The sequence below is a fragment of the Amblyomma americanum genome, chromosome 10, assembly GCF_052857255.1.
Source record: "Amblyomma americanum isolate KBUSLIRL-KWMA chromosome 10, ASM5285725v1, whole genome shotgun sequence".
NCBI classification, from domain to species: domain Eukaryota; kingdom Metazoa; phylum Arthropoda; class Arachnida; order Ixodida; family Ixodidae; genus Amblyomma; species Amblyomma americanum.
This window is the reverse complement of record NC_135506.1, coordinates 96,589,793-96,604,365: the sequence shown is the minus strand read 5'-3', so window position 1 is coordinate 96,604,365 and position 14,573 is coordinate 96,589,793. Positions and strand designations below refer to the sequence as shown.

General features: G+C 44.9%; 1 long non-coding RNA gene, 1 other non-coding gene and 1 pseudogene across 2 annotated transcripts in view; 1 reads left to right on the top strand and 2 right to left on the bottom strand.

The window, feature by feature from the left end:
* Positions 1-888: 888 nt before the first annotated feature.
* Positions 889-1,008, top strand: LOC144108962 (U2 spliceosomal RNA; annotated as a pseudogene).
* A 1,063-nt stretch (positions 1,009-2,071) lies between these two features.
* The window catches only part of LOC144106215 (uncharacterized), a 47,361-nt gene continuing 34,859 nt past the window's right edge, over positions 2,072-14,573 (bottom strand). The window contains exons 3-4 of the long non-coding RNA XR_013308933.1: positions 5,435-5,486; positions 2,072-2,393 (exon numbers count right to left, since the gene is read on the bottom strand). This is a non-coding gene — a long non-coding RNA (uncharacterized LOC144106215). The remainder of the gene's footprint in view (positions 2,394-5,434; positions 5,487-14,573) is intronic.
* On the bottom strand, positions 12,178-12,251 carry TRNAL-CAA (transfer RNA leucine (anticodon CAA)). The gene has a single exon. It is a non-coding gene; the product is annotated as a tRNA-Leu (tRNA).

The following is a 14,573-nucleotide window of genomic DNA, read 5'->3' as shown; positions in this document are numbered from 1 at the left end:
ATCATCTCAAATTATCGAGATCAATGCACGCGGGAGGTTATGGAGATGCTCTCTTTGTGCAACGAAGAGATCCACAGGGGGGATCCCATAGTGGTCACACTCGTCATAAAGGAGATGTGATTTCTGGAAAGAATGTGACATGTGTGAACGCGCGGCCTCAAATATAATGCGCTCTTTCTGCGCTGACACCGCTATCGATACTTTGGTAAATATGGCATCCGGTTCTGCGATTTCTCCACCACTCTCCAGGAGGCAAAATTACTCTCTCCACCCGCCACTACACACCCACCTTTGCCCTTCGCCAACCACAAAAAAACCACTCTACCCTGTAAAAGCCTCACCCACCGCCACCCTCTGGAAGGCCGCCACCCACAACCCATCCGCATTTGCCCTCTATCCACCCTTACTGCCCAGAAGCCTCTACCCGCCCCAAACAACTAAATGTCATCTTATGGACAATTCGATCACCAACCACCTTGTGCCACCCATCAGAAAGCATTTCTTATCTTACATCACCTCATTTCCAACACCAAACGCCTCCACCCGCGACAAGCCCACGCTGTACTGATTTTAAAAAGTGACTGCAAAATACGATTAAAAGTCGCAACGCGAAAGCGATCAATGTAGAGAGGAAAATGAAAAATCAATACTTCTAACGTTAATTTGTTAGATAAGTGTGTCACATATATTAAGGAGCCTAAATTAAATTTTAAAGGAAAGAGGTGTGAAGAAGACGTGGATTAACCGAAGAATAAAGAAGAGGAAGAAGAAGCATTCGGTGAGGTGGAGAGAGATGATTGGTGGAGAAGAGAAGACGACGCAAGGCTTACGTGGACTAACAACGAGGCTGTAACAGGGCGAGTGAGAGCGAGGCACGGACCCCGTAGAATATCTGTTACGGGTCCAATTGGACTTATTTTTGAAATGTGGCGAAAAGATTGAAGGTTGCTTCACTTCCGCCACCGGTTGGCCCGGTATTGCACTTGCTCCGGGATCGGCCTTGTCTTTAGCGCGTCTTTACTATCCTATCTATCACATCTTTCAACTCTCCTACTAACTGCACGTGGTAGCGATTGTGGCTCGGCTTGAGCCAGTGAGCAGGCCTGAGCATTTTCATTTTATTTCTTCCTGGCAACAACAGACAGACAGACAGACAGAGGCACGGGGGGAACAGCAGAGAAGGAGAGGCTCGGGCGGGTCATGGACGCATCGGCTGGAAGAGAGCGACGCCGGCTACTGCTCCGGTGAGCTCGCGTTCTACGGCATCGCATCGTGGAACTCCTGCCGTGCCTGAGCCCGTTCCTGGGAGTCAACGGAGGACGCTACCACCTGCTACGGCCAGTGGTATCTCCATGGCTGTTGCCACCCATCCGGGTGGTGCCCCGACGCTAACAAGACCGGTATCACCTCTACGGGCGCTTGGACCGGGAGCTTGTACGGCGCAGCCAGCGACGCCGCCAGCGACGCCAGCCCAAGCACGTCGAACGCCGCCTCGACGCCGCCTACTGGATCCATACAACGACGCAGCCACACCGAACCAACCGTGAGCACGAACGCCGACCACTAATAGTAGAACGCTAGTAGTAGACGCTGGTAGCAGTGTGCCCGGGTCGTGTGAATTTATAGTCTGTGTTTTGTATTAGTTTTGTTAGTTTTTTTTGTTCTAGTGTATGTGTCACGTAGGGTGTATTAAATGTGCGTTTGTGTGGATACACCTATCACCTAGTCCATTCTTTCGGTCCGAGGGTTATTCGGGGAGATCCGTGACACTGTGATCATCGTATTATCGCCAGTGGATTCTTTATTTATTATTTTGTTATTGGTCTTGGTGTTTGTGTCCTTACGGGGCTGCTGGTTCTGAATTCCTTTTCACGTACTGTTCTGTCACGAATAAACTCAGCCGCGAAGCAGTGCTTGTACTGTGCTCCTTCTTAGTCCTGTGTTTTGTTTTCATGTTTGCCTCTGCTTTAAAACTATAACGGCAGCCAACCAGCTCAACGCCGACTCCTCTGACGCAGGTTTATATGCGGAAATTCGTGCATGCTCTTTTTGAAACAGTAAAACACAGCAGTAAACTTTAAGCCAAAATACTTTTTATTTCCCCGTACACAAAAACGTGGATTTCCGTTCAACGACATGTTTTAAAGTTGAATGTAATTCATGGCTGTTATTTGCTTCCGCCAAGTAACGGAGAGCAGGGATTGTGTTCAGCCGCCGTGCACTATATTGGGGCCTGTAGGCCTTCCACCAAATGGTCTCGAAATGACGGGTGGACCGTAGCTCGGTGGGCGTGGAAAGCGAGGGTCCATGCACAATCCATGATTCATGTTCCCCCTCTGTGGATAACAGATACATCCGCCAGGGCATGGAGTTCTGTGGTTTCGTGGATCGCACTAACAGGGCAAAAAAAAGAAGAGTGACGAGTTAAACTCGGAATTCAATATCATAGCGGAATAGTCTTTCGTCCTCACGAGTTCCTTGACGTATTAAAGCAAAACAATTATGCTTAAAAATCATGAAAATAAACGGTTACTCTATTGTTGAAAAATATTTTGATTTGTTGCTGAACTTTTCTTCACGCGTCATTAGCAGCGGTACGTCATCCTGATTCTAGTTGTCACAGTAACTAAAACAAACCCCACCTTCTCCTATCTTTTTTCCCAACAGTCTTCCGCATGTTTTTGTTAAGGATAAAAAGCACAGGATGTGAAGAAGCCAAAACCTATAACGCAATATTCACTGATGTTGTCTGCATTGATTCCTACTATTAAGAGACATGCAGAAAATATTCCAAACCACCCATTTTCGTGCGCATTGAGAATGTTTACGGATACATTGATGGCTGCACACCGGTGGTGCACCTGTTATTCTTCGTCACCGTCGCGTCTCCCATTTGCTGAAAATAAACTTACACGTTTATGAGTGCGAATATAGTATGACAGTAAGGTTCCTTTCATAGTCAGTGATCTTCGTTGTTGGTCCAATCGCTAATGAGAGCGGCTTCCAATAGGAGTTTCACAACACGATGCAGGTGTTGTTTAATAAGAGTGACAATTTTCTTGTTACATTTCTATGTAACACGGGAAATACAAGAGATGCGGTTTGCCACTGCGTCAAGTAGCTTAAAGGGCGAATATTAATGTTATAGTTGTATTAGTTGATGAAGAAAACGATGTGCAATACACAGCGCGAGTGTATGTAGCAGCTTAATGCGAAGCGTGGTCGGCAGCGGCGATAGTCTAATGCTCTCGCGCCTTAGCCAGCGCTTATCTGTTTGCACCACCGTGGTTTCGAAGCCCAGTCGCGGTTATTTACTTGCTTTGTATTTATTTGTCTCACTTAGCGCAAACTCGAAAACACCGCAAGATATTTGCAAACACAAAAATATCTCAATATTTTGCTCAGTGTGTACATGCCGGAATAGTGATTTTGCCCTAATAAGCAGGCGACGACAGCGCAGGTACATAAGAGACCAGGAAGGTTGTCTGTTATCCTCGTCGCTGTTCATTATTAATGCTATAAAGGCAAAGGAAAACTAGAGGGCAGAATTATTTAATAAATCTCGCATAGAAAATTAACGTTTCTAGAGCCGCGGTTTCCGCGGAAATATATGTTAACGAGATTGCAGTGCGTCTTGAAAGCCAAGGATATTAACATGCACGGGGTAATACTCGTGGAGAGAAATTAGAAGCTCTAGACATCTCTGGATCAAATGTCTACGTTTAGGTATTATTCGACTCATCCACTTATGAGGAACATAAAATAAAAGTGCAAAACAAATATACTTTAGAGAATAGGGGACAGGAGCGGAGGGTAATGGAGGTATGAAATTCGCAGAGGAAATGCAAATATGATCCTTGCTTTTTTTGGAATGCAACTCTGAGTCCAGCCTACAAATGTGTTCAAGTCTCCCTATTGCTGATGATTCGTTGTGCAAGAAGAATAACTATTTGTCAACCGTTATAATTTATTGAACATGAACAAATAAGACCCCGCCGCGGTGGCTCAGTGGTTAGGGCGCTCGACTACTGAACCGGAGTTCCCGGGTTCGAACCCGACCGCGGCGGCTGCATTTTTATGGAGGAAAAACGCTAAGGCGCCGGTGTGCTGTGCGATGTCAGTGCACGTTAAAGATCCCCAGGTGGTCGAAATTATTCCGGAGCCCTCCACTACGGCACCTTTCTTCCTTTCTTCTTTCACACCCTCCCTTATCCCTTCCCTTACGGCGCGGTTCAGGTGTCCAAAGATATATGAGACAGATACTGCGCCATTTCCTTTCCCCCCCAAAAACCAATTAAAAAAAAATAAGTAAGGGCACTATAAAAAATTACGGAGAAATTATTTTCCCGGAGTCTATGCGTGTCTGGCTCCCAGTTTCAATCACCTGGCCGCTAAACTAATAAACAGTTTTCTAAATTATACTGAAACGCAATAGCCAAACAACACCTAACCGTGAAAACATTAACACATTGATTTCTTCAACTTTCCATGTGATGTCACTTGAACTCCTGTCGTTGGTGTGACCCCGGTTCTCAACCACAATAGCATCAGCAGCAAATGCCGTACCCTAGGACTGATATCTGAGATGGTTGGTTGGTTGGTTGGTTGGTTGGTTGGTTGGTTGGTTGGTTGGTTGGTTGGTTGGTTGCTTGGTTGGTTGGTTGGTTGGTTGGTTGGTTGGTTGGATTAATGGATGGATGGATGGATGGACGGACGGACGCACGGGCAGGCGGGCAAGCGGGTGGGCGGGCGGGCGGGCGGATGGTCGTGAATCGTGGTGGTACTAGGTAAAAAGGCAAAAGCAACAAGTATGCTGAAGCACATCAATCAAAAAATTTACAGGCAGCTATAACGCACAATAAAAACGAACCAAAAAATGGCCAACTTCGTTTGTTTATGAAAAATTCTCAAAAGTCTCATCTCGCTGATGTTTAAAATTTTTAAGGTATTTACTTTTACTGTTTTTGTGCGGTTTGGACCACCTGATACAACGCTGAAATGTAGTGAATTATTATGCTTTTTTGCGGTTTCCCTATATTAGATTCTCAGGGTGATGCAAAAATTTCATGTAGACTATAATAAAGTGAGCAGAAGTTGTCAGACAACTTCAGATGTTCAACAAATTCAACCATAGCCGCGCGTATTACTTTTTCTTTATCGCTATTAGCTTGTGTGTTTTAATATTATTATGAGCGATGAGAAAAATATTCTTTATAATAGAAGTTATTAAATCGCCTGCTTTACCCCCACTGCGATAATTCTCTCTGAAATATCGAGCAGGTGTGGGAATAAGTAATGTTGGTCGAGATCAAGCTGTGACAAGAACAACATAATTCCTGGAACGAGAATTATTCTCCTGAGATTTGCAGCTGTAGTCTAACAAATGTTAGTTTTGTTTGTTTAATATACCGTAGAAATAAAATAACAGTATCACCTCTCTGATGCAGTGCTGGTGCCGCTTCAGTATCTGTCTTATGTTGACTGCCCTGCAATAGCAAAAAAAGGTGGATGACCATCATAAGTAAGTAATTATTTCCCACCCTAATCTATTGAACAGTAGACATAGGTAAATTTTCAGCAAAGAAATACTTGTTTTGAGGTCATAATAGTTTCACAACTTAACCGTACATAAGAAACGGACGAAAATTATCAACTCTCACCTGTGTATATGTGTCATAAATACTGCGCGGGCAATGATTACCAGGCTTCAAGCTCTCAAAAATATCGAAGTGCATCAGGACATTTTTGTGGCCTTGTTGGTCCATATAATTGAGAAAAAGCACAGCTCGAAAGAACGTAGATAAGATTGAATACACAAGAGAGGACGGGCGCTGTACTGCCAAATCTTTATTTTTCACGAACCCACCACGATAAATACCAATCACACTAGACCTCGCAGTACGGCCAGCCAAATTATAGCGGTAAGAGCGTGTTGAATGCAGAAAGCTATCAACAAAGGACATCGCTTGCTGTTCGGCTCCAGTAATGATCCGGTATGACGGATCATATGAAATAGCAACAGAGCGCATATGACAAGTAGAAAATGCCCAGAGCGTGTTGAAGACAGGAGAAAAAAAAACGGTAGAAATGAAAACCAGCTAATAAGGGTAGAATACAATGTAAACGATTTCAAAAACCTGCGGGGCAAAGGGCTGAATCATAAAGCTAAAAGAGAGCAGACCCATCAAGAGAAAAAATTTATCAAAGCGAAAAACAAAAGTAAAGAAAAGATTAGAAACAGGTTTTCTGATGGCCATCAGCTGACATGGTAAAAAATTCACGCTTAGAAAATTAAAACGCTTAAACCGTTAAAACCAAGAAAGAAGTAAACGGCGGGGGTACCTTAGCGAAGACAAAAAAAAAACTACATATTGGTGGAACACCCAGCCATTTACAGACGAACACTCAGTCGGGCGTTCAATTGGTCGCTGTGATATAAACATGGAGCACTTTCACGAAAGACCATTTTTTGTCATGGAGAAATATTGATGAAATATTGACGCACGCGTCCTTATCCTTTTTAATGAAAAAGAAAACTCCTATCTTTTCTCTTTCTGTTTTTTTCTCTGATGTCGCCAAGAACTTTGTGTTCGAGATCAAGGGTCAGATACCTGACCCGGTTGCTTGCAGTGATCGGACATATAGCCCTGAAAATTATTTTTGACATTTAGAAATCGTTCTCCTCCTCCCATTGAAACAGCGCGCAGTAATTCTAGTAATACTTCTCCACACGTGACAGGAATCTGGCATAGAACTCCGCTACGGTATTCGCTAAAATTATTATAATACTAAACGGTGCACTCCGCGTGCTTCTTCCTGTTCACCATGGAGCAAATTTTAGCCAACTTGCAGGGGGCAGAAAATAAGACGTTTATATCATACCTTGCTGCTACCTCTTTGGTGTTATGGGACAGTTTGGGATTGTATGCGACAAGCGCCACAGGTCTCTTTTCCATCGGCTTGTATCTTTTACCTCCGCACTTCACCTTCTGGAGTGAGGCCTCGCACAGGCCCGAAACGAAGGAAGGTTACTAGACAGCGGTGGACAGGCGTTGACCCTGGCTCTCAAAGCTGCAATTGGCCATTTGTTCGAAACTCTTTGTTAGGTCACGCCTTGATTTGGTAGTTCAGCTGTCGTCCTGTCTTTTGTGTTCTCTGGTGTGTACGTTTTTTCGCGCTGTGGTTTCCGTCAAGTAGTCGAAGTACATGGGTTAAAGAAAAGGACGCAAAATTTTTGCTACAAAGCAAAAGCGGTTTGAGAAGAGAGAAAGCTGATATAGCCAGGTGCAAAAATTGGGAGCTTGTCGAAATTTGATAAGAAGGAGTGACTGACACGCCATTGCTTTGGGGTGGGTTTCCCTATGAGGGACTAAGAGAGCGGGAGTGTTTGTTCTGCTTTGTTTATAATTTATTTATCATGCCTTCAGGCCCCTCAGTATTTCCAGAGTGGAGCAACAAAAATATCAACACGAAACATACACACCGAAACAGAAACGCAGTACAGTACATAAATGGAATTTATCTGCTAGGTAGCATTAGTGAATGATGTTTTGCATCTCCTTCTTTAGTAGCATGGTAATTCGTATGCCTTGTACGTAGAGTGATAAACGATCCGGAAGTTTGAATGTTGGATTTAGGGACGAGTGATTACTAGTGTGCGAGGCGTGCAGATGTACTGAGTATGTTTCCGGCGATATGAAATTAACGACGTCGGCTGAACCTAGAGTGAAAGCAGACCACTTCTGTGGTAAAAGTTATGGCCAAGAAAAAGAGTGCATAGTTCTCTTGGAAAGGCAAATGGGAAATTCAAAATGCGTGAAATTTAGATTAGACCGGGCGACTGAAAGTAACGTCTGTAAAGGGATCGTCGCAAGCTCCGAGTCCAGTGATATCATCATCATCATCATCATCATCATAACCTAACTGCACCCACTGCAGGACAACTCACCCATGCCTCTCCAATGCGCCTTATTCACAAGTTTTGGCGCCCTCTAGGGAGTGCCAAAAGTTATTCTTCTAATTTTTGACAGCAAACGCTCGTGGCAGACACGTGCATGATCTGGTTCCACGAGGAACCAGTTGCGCCTGCGAAGTGGGAAGTGTGCGCTTGACAGCTTCCGCCATCTGTCGCATGCGCCTGCCACTAACATGAACTGTGCATGCGCAATAGGAGCTTGCAGTCTTCGTGTTAAATTAGTGGAGCTGGAGGAGAAAAGGAGCGCATGCGCACAGCGACCTTGTGAAAATGCGGATTTACCATATTCTCTGCAGACGCACCCATCTGATCGGCTTAAACATAGCAATCTCATCCGTCCACCTAAATTTCTGCCACCCATGCTAAGCTAGCATTTTCTTGGTATCCACTCGGTTAGCGTTAACGACCATCAGATATCTTGCCTTCATAATACATGCTCTCTTCAAGTCGATTTCTTCTTAGTTCAGCCTTGGATGGTATTAATTTGCGTTTGTTCCCCGATCCAGTCTGCCCCTGGCGCTGAACAGCATGGGAGAGATTGTGTCTTCTTTCCTGACCCTTTGTCTATTAGAATTTTATTGGTTTCTTTAAGGAAGTTTACAATGTGTTACAGTGAAAATATTCCTTTTTAATCATTGCTAGTCGGTGGCTCTGCGGTGAAGGTTATAGTCTCCACGAAGAGTCTCTCACCGATTTTTCCATCTAAACAACAGTCATCAAAAAAGAACAACCAAACGCAACAATGTTTTGGTGTCAATAAAGACGCCTCCCAAGTGAAAAAAAATTGGAGGCTTATCAAGGTTAAGCCCAGTGGATGCGAAGCTTGTTAAGCAGCTGCCGCATACACGCCCGGCGCAAAGACGCTGGCGCGGTTGCGGGCACAGAGACTGACGCGACGGCGGGCGCGCGCCGCTTCATCCCTGGCGTGACGTCACATATCACGTGATGCAGCGATGGTGGCGCCGACGGCGCGAACTGAAGCGTGGAGGCCTCCGCCGGGCGACGTCCGACGGCGCGATATGAGGCCCCATCTGCAGCCGGTGTGACGTTATCACGTGACGTCACATCATGTGATCTCACTTCAGGGTGAATGGTGGCCACTGCCGGGAGGCGACCGACGGCGCGATATAAGGCCCCATCTGCAGCCGGTGTGACGCCATCACGTGACGTCATGTCACGTGACCTACTTGAAGGTCACTTGAAGGTCAATGGTGGCCACCGCCGGGAGGCGGCCGACGGCGCGATATTAGGCCCCATCTGCAGCCTGTGTGACGTCATCACGTGACGTCATGTCACATGACCCCACTTCAGGGTCAATAGTGGCCATCGCCGGGCGTCGCGCGAAGGCCCGAAACCTACGTTAAAATGCTACGCCAAAAAAATGGATGTCGGCGACGGCAGAAAACAGCGCGAAGTTCCTTGTGGATCTAAGCAGCCCGCGCGTTCCGTGAGGCACGAACGACTACTTGTAAGGAATATTGTGCCGATGAAGCACACTTTCGGAAATGGCTTGTTTTTGAATGGCGTATGGAGCAATATGCATATCTATTCCAGAGGAATCAATGGTGAGGTCACGCTCACGACACTAAAGAGAAAACGATATTAGATTACTGAAAACTGAGGAATGCAAATTCAGGAGCCGCAACTATCATGTTTGTAGCGGGTAAATGAGGCAAAACAAAGCAGGGTGTTGTCTGGATACAGTAGCAAGGTAACCATGTGGGCCAGTTTGTGTATTTCAGACATAACTTCCCCAGCGAAAGCATGAGACACGAGAAGGAGAGAGAAATCCTAGAGGCCTGCCATGTTAGGTTGCAAGACAGTGACATATGCGTCATGCTGCGTCTTTATATCTCATTAACAAGGAATTTAATTTCCTAAGTAAAAGTGTGCGTATGCAAGTTTGACAGGCAATGTATGTGCCTACTGTTCTTTGCCAGATATAGAGCGTGTATTCACTCCTTGGTGAATCGCCACATATGTATTTTCCTTAGTGTGCCTGATACGCATGCGTCTTCTGGTGACGTAGGTTGGGCGTTTCTTGATTAAGCTTCAGTTGTTTGTCCACCGTTCTGCTCCTGGTGTCTCGTGATTTCGCTTGTGAAGTTATGTCTGGATTCAGTATTTGTCTTGCGAAAAGGTTCACACAATTACTGCTGGGTAAAAACAAGCCAGATTCTAAGCATTGATTCCAAAATTCACATGGTGTTTCTTTTTGTATGGGCGTTCCATTTTCTCCCATATACTGCTTAAATTTGCCGCGTAGGTTGGGGGATATTTCGACCTGTACAACTATAAATACAGTTATATTTTAGTGTTCCGTTTCAGATGTCCTTCTCATAATCACTGAATGAGATGCCAAGGCGCTAGCTAGCAAAACCTGCAATATTTTATATTACAAAACATTCTTCGTACAATGTTTATTGCCAAGCAACCCACAAAAACTTTTTTTTGTGTGTTGCTTGGAAAAAGGAATATAAAAGAAAAAAGAAATATATATATATATATATATATATATATATATATATATATATATATATATATATATATATATATATATATATATATATATATATATATATATATATATATATAATGAGGAGCATATAAGGAATATGTTTTTTTTAAGCGACATATTAATCTAAGTATTATTCTCCCATTGATGAGCACTACAAATAAAAAAAAGTATATATAGAAACATTCACGTAAGCACCTATGTTCGCTACCTTCATATTTTTATCAAACGAGCCCTTCATTTCCTTTCCCTTGTCTGCTAATATCTCAACAAGGGTCTCGCTTCTGGATCTATTGATATCATATAGATAGCATAAGAGGGTTCTCGCACAGTTTCCGCCCTCGCCGTTATATGAGGTTCCACGTCACACTCGTGGTAATACAGGACGTGATATGTCCGCCGCTATGGGCGAGGCTGGCGCTGGTGAACACTCTCAAGGTTCGCTTATATGCAAAACATAAATACCCACGAGAGCAACAGATTGGACAGCCGTCACCGCAGCTCAATTGGTAGACCACCGGCCGCGATATTCAGAGGCCGTGGGTTCGGACCCCACCGGTGGCATGGTTATTTTTCCCGCTGATTTATAAGTAATTTTCTTTAAGCGACATATTAATCTAAATATTTTTCTCCCACCGATCAGCACCACAAATTTAAAAGAAGTACATATAGAAACATTCCCCAATGCACCTTCGTTTCGGTAACTGTTAGCTACATTCATATAATAGTGAAACGAGCCCCTCATTTCCTTTGCTTTGTGTGCTTTTATATATATATATATATATATATATATATATATATATATATATATATATATATATATATATATATATATATATATATACCTCTGCTTCGGGAGGTGGCGGGTTCGACTCGTGCTGCCGGCCCGTTACCCACCGTTTCCTTAAAATGGGTACAAGCTGTCGCCCGGCTTGGTACTCGGCTTCCTAGGCTTACATGGCTTGGCAAAGGAGCCTGCGCCTTCAAATGCCTTCCCTGTGCGCTCGGAAAAGAGACAGCGCGAAGTCAGAAAAAGGGCCACAAGTTGGGCTTCTATCGCATTAGGTGGATTTAGGGTTGCTTGACGGCAGAAATTATGTCTGATCCGCCAAAGTAACTAGTTCGGGAGATGCTGGGTTCGATTTCCAGTGCCGCCGGGTACCCGCCGGTTACTTAATTGGTAAAAGATTTGCCCCGGCCTGGTGCTCGGCTCTTCTAGGGCTAGATGCTTGGGAAAAGGGTCCTGGACCGAACAGTTGCCCTGAGGGATCAGAGAATTAGTTCCGCCGTCAAGCCACCCTAAGTCCGCCTCTTGCGGTAGACGCCCAACTTGTGGCCCTTTCTTTATTTGCTTCTGACTTAGGGCTGTGTCTCTTCCAAGCCCACACGAACGAGATTTGAAGGCGCAGGCTCCTTTGCCAAGCCATATAGTCCTAGCAAGCCGAGCACCAGACCGGGCCATATATATATATATATATATATATATATATATATATATATATATATATATATATATATATATATATATATATATATATGAATGGAGCCAACAGTCACCGAAACCAAGGTGCATAGGGGAACGTTAATTTTTTTTTTTTCTGTGTTATGCTTATCAGTGGGATAATAATACTTAGATTAATAAATCGCTTAAAGAAAATTACTTATAAAGCAGCAGAAAAAACAACCATGCCGCCGGTGGGATCCCAACCCACGACCTCCGAATATTGCGTCCGGTGCTCTTACCAACTGAGCTACGGCGACGGCTGTCCAATCTGCTGCTCTCGTGGGAATTTATGTTTACTGGGTGTAAGCGAGCCTTGAGAGTGTTCACCAGCGCCACCCTCGACCATAGCGGCGGACGTAGCACGTCCTGTAATACCGCGATCGTGACGTAGAACGTCATCTAACGGCGAGGGCGGAAACTGTGCGAGAGCCCTGTTATGCTACCTATGACATCAAGCCTGCCAGAACCGAGACCCTCGTTAAGCTATTCGCAGACAAGTTAAAGGAAATGAGGGGCCTGTTTGACAAATTTATGAATGGAGCCAACAGTCACCGAAACCAAGGTGCATAGGGGAACGTTAATTTTTTTTTATGTGTTTTGCTTATCAGTGGGATAATATTACTTAGATTAATAAATCGCTTAAAGAAAATTACTTATAAAGCAGCAGAAAAAACAACCATGCCGCCGGTGGGATCCGAACCCACGACCTCCGAATATCGCGTCCGGTGCTCTTACCAACTGAGCTACGGCGACGGCTGTCCAATCTGCTGCTCTCGAGGGAATTTATGTTTACTGGGTGTAAGCGAGCCTTGAGAGTGTTCACCAGCGCCACCCTCGACCATAGCGGCGGACGTAGCACGTCCTGTAATACCGCGATCGTGACGTAGAACGTCATCTAACGGCGAGGGCGGAAACTGTGCGAGAGCCCTCTTATGCTACCTATGACATCAAGACTGCCAGAACCGAGACCCTCGTTAAGCTATTCGCAGACAAGTTAAAGGAAATGAGGGGCCCGTTTGACAAATTTATGAATGGAGCCAACAGTCACCGAAACCAAGGTGCATAGGGGAACGTTAATTTTTTTTATTATGTGTTATGCTTATCAGTGGGATAATAATACTTAGATTAATAAATCGCTTAAAGAAAATTACTTATAAAGCAGCAGAAAAAACAACCATGCCGCCGATGGGATCCGAACCCACGACCTCCGAATATCGCGTCCGGTGCTCTTACCAACTGAGCTACGGCGACGGCTGTCCAATCTGCTGCTCTCGTGGGAATTTATGTTTACTGGGTGTAAGCGAGCCTTGAGAGTGTTCACCAGCGCCACCCTCGACCATAGCGGCGGACGTAGCACGTCCTGTAATACCGCGATCGTGACGTAGAACGTCATCTAACGGCGAGGGCGGAAACTGTGCGAGAGCCCTCTTATGCTACCTATGACATCAAGACTGCCAGAACCGAGACCCTCGTTAAGCTATTCGCAGACAAGTTAAAGGAAATGAGGGGCCCGTTTGACAAATTTATGAATGGAGCCAACAGTCACCGAAACCAAGGTGCCTAGGGGAACGTTAATTTTTTTTTATGTGTTATGCTTATCAGTGGGATAATAATACTTAGATTAATAAATCGCTTAAAGAAAATTACTTATAAAGCAGCAGAAAAAACAACCATGCCGCCGGTGGGATCCGAACCCACGACCTCCGAATATCGCGTCCGGTGCTCTTACCAACTGAGCTACGGCGACGGCTGTCCAATCTGCTGCTCTCGTGGGAATTTATGTTTACTTGGTGTAAGCGAGCCTTGAGAGTGTGGGCGGCGCTGGTGAACACTCTCAAGGCTCGCTTACACCCAGTAAACATGAATTCCCACGAGAGCAGCAGATTGGACAGCCGTCGCCGTAACTCAGTTGGTAAGAGCACCGGACGCGATATTCGGAGGTCGTGGGTTCGGATCCCACCGGCGGCATGGTTGTTTTTCTGCTGCTTTATAAGTAATTTTCTTTAAGCGATTTAATAATCTAAGTATTATTATCCCACTAATAAGCATAACACATAAAAAAAATTAACGTTCCCCTATGCACCTTGGTTTCGGTGACTGTTGGCTCCATTCATAAATTTGTCAAACGGGCCCCTCATTTCCTTTAACTTGTCTGCGAATAGCTTAACGAGGGTCTCGGTTCTGGCAGTCTTGATGTCATAGGTAGCATAAGAGGGCTCTCGCACAGTTTCCGCCCTCGCCGTTAGATGACGTTCTACGTCACGATCGCGGTATTACAGGACGTGCTACGTCCGCCGCTATGGTCGAGGGTGGCGCTGGTGAACACTCTCAAGGCTCGCTTACACCCAGTAAACATAAATTCCCACGAGAGCAGCAGATTGGACAGCCGTCGCTGTAGCTCAGTTGGTAAGAGCACCGGACGCGATATTCGGAGGTCGTGGGTTCAGATCCCACCGGCGGCATGGTTGTTTTTTCTGCTGCTTTATAAGTAATTTTCTTTAGGCGATTTATTAATCTAAGTATTATTATCCCACTGATAAGCATAACACATAAAAAAAAAATTAACGTTCCCCTATGCA